Raw genomic sequence first — 2,343 nt, forward strand, 5'->3', positions numbered from 1 at the left:
TTAATATCTTAAGAAATMAAATGTTTGAGAAAGTAGGAGACTAAGGAGTTGAATTCCTGCATTTGCTCAAAGGGCAACTTCAGAAGAAATAGTATCTTAGTCCATGTATCGCCCTGCAACGTGTTGCTCCAACACCGTTTGGTTGGAGTGTGACACGGCCACCTCTTGCTGCWGGACTCTGCCTAGGCCCATGGCAGGGCTGAAGGAAGGTGTCTCGGTTTCCTGTACGAAATTTTCTTTCCGTCATCCACTTTCATGAGTCATCACCCCCCTTATGAAAGAGGGAAGAGCTAAGAGAGAGGAGAATAGAAGGAAGCAGATTAGAATGAGTCTGAGATGGTTGATTGCCGCGTGTGAGGGATTTGCCAGAAGCCGTGGTTGGTAAGCTTCTTGGCTCGTGCCCCGTCCCATCACCATCCTGACAGCAGCTGACCACTCTGTTTGAGATCTGATTCTCCAGGTACGTGTCATCTTATCTAAAGACCTTCCAGACCCTGCCCTCTCCAATGGAGAAAGTGCTTTGGTCCTTGTACCCAACTGCAAGTTGCTAAGTCTATCACATCTCCCTCCCTCCCTCTAGGTGAAGCCTTGGAGATTTCCTTCATGTTGAAGAGCAAAGAATATCTTTCATAGAGGATACTTTACAGCCTTAGAAGCATGATGCCTGTTCCACAGCACACTGCTTCTGCTGTTATGTTTTTGTCTCCGGGATTGCTTTGACTAGAAAAGTACCTTATTATTTTCACCAGACTTTGAAAATATGCATTTCAAGTAATTTTCACAGATCTCGTTGACATTATTCTCAGCGTAGCTTCCTGCGCTCCACTTTCACAAATGACAAACTGCCATCAGTAATGAATATGATAATATAACCAATTCTAAGTGAATAAATATTCCAACCTTTGAAGCTCTCTTTATAAAGTAATAAGTGACAGCTAGTCAGCTGATTTAAACAAAAGATATGTTTCCTCCCACATTATCTTGTGATAGATAACTGACCATTATACTTCCTTGTTCTCATTTATGATTATTAGCAGCTTGGACATATTTCTTGTGAGATATAAATAACTTCAGGCTAAGAAGTTTGTTTCTTTTATAAATTAATCTATCCAAAAGAGATGGCTCATTTCTCCGTAACTAGAATCTGTCCCCTCTAGGGGCAATTTATCCTTGCAGGAGCTAACCTTTAAGCATTATTTCTTTTAGAAACCTGTATTAATCATCATTGCCAATTTTCTTCTCAATCTTTTTCTCCCTGTAAGCATCTGTCACAATCAGAACACCCACCACGCTTACCTAATTTTTGTGCTTGGTTTCKTTTTTTTTAGGAAGAAGGGTTATTGTTCTATTAAAACCTGATGGTTGAAATACTGATTGTAAGTAACAGCACACCAAAATGTCAAACATAACCTTATTTGTAGAATAGTAGATGGCAGTTTTGTAAATATGGAGGAAATAGATACATGTAGGTAATGACCATTAGAGCTGGTCTTGGAGTAGGAGGGAAGAAGTAACCTTCTTAGCAAGGGTTACTTCCAAGTCTCCTTTATGCCAGTTGTTAATGTTCACTGTCAATGATGAGAATAAAGGAAATCTACAGATCTAGATGGACTTTGAGAGGGAGGGTTGGCTTATCTGCGTTCCTCCACCCRGACAAAGTTATGAGGTCTGTATGGAGGTGGGAGACTCCTGGGAAGGGAGCAGGTATCCAGCTCCTGCAAAGCTGATGTTCCTGCAGAGCAGACACACCAGAGGGGAGCACCTCTTTAAGATGGATGCCTGGAACTTCCTTTACATCCAACAGATATGCCTTAGTGAGCTTAGTAGTACCCTTGTACCTATAACTCATGCTGACAGAGCAGTTGCAGTTCATGTGCTCGAAGCAAGTCCTTTATAGACTGTTTTAGACAATACTGAGCTAGATATTTACTGGCACATAATTTCTTTTTTTATGGTTGAAGAAATTAAATCAAGTGGTTGTTTTGTGGCTTCAGACAGTATGAATGATTCACACACTCTATTTTTAATATGTCATCTCAATAAGTGGGAACTCTGCTTTCCTGTGTTAGAGCTATAAAACCGTATTTTCTGTTGCTTTCATCGCTGTGGGCATTGTTGCGAAGAAGAGATCTTGTGAAAATTMAAGCAAGTGCCATTGTGAAAATGCTTTTCCTAGTGATTCATGAATAGTTTCATTACATTTTATTCTYATAATATTGGTAATGAATGACAAAAATTTCTGTGACAAGTCTGTGTTATAATTTGATGAGAAAGAAAATATTGCAGTGCTGCATCTTGGCATCTACCCTTTAACTTGGAAAACTTTTCGGTAAAAGGGAAATC

General features: G+C 39.9%; 1 long non-coding RNA gene across 1 annotated transcript; it reads left to right on the forward strand.

Moving 5' to 3' along the window:
- The first annotated feature begins 427 nt into the window (after nucleotides 1–427).
- LOC112947924 lies at nucleotides 428–803 on the forward strand. Its single transcript, XR_003249500.1, has 2 exons — nucleotides 428–460; nucleotides 581–803. It is a non-coding gene; the product is annotated as an uncharacterized LOC112947924 (long non-coding RNA).
- The last annotated feature ends 1,540 nt before the right edge of the window (nucleotides 804–2,343 follow it).

The sequence above is a fragment of the Nothoprocta perdicaria genome, unplaced genomic scaffold (assembly GCF_003342845.1).
Source record: "Nothoprocta perdicaria isolate Ctin4 unplaced genomic scaffold, notPer1 scaffold_25, whole genome shotgun sequence".
NCBI classification, from domain to species: domain Eukaryota; kingdom Metazoa; phylum Chordata; class Aves; order Tinamiformes; family Tinamidae; genus Nothoprocta; species Nothoprocta perdicaria.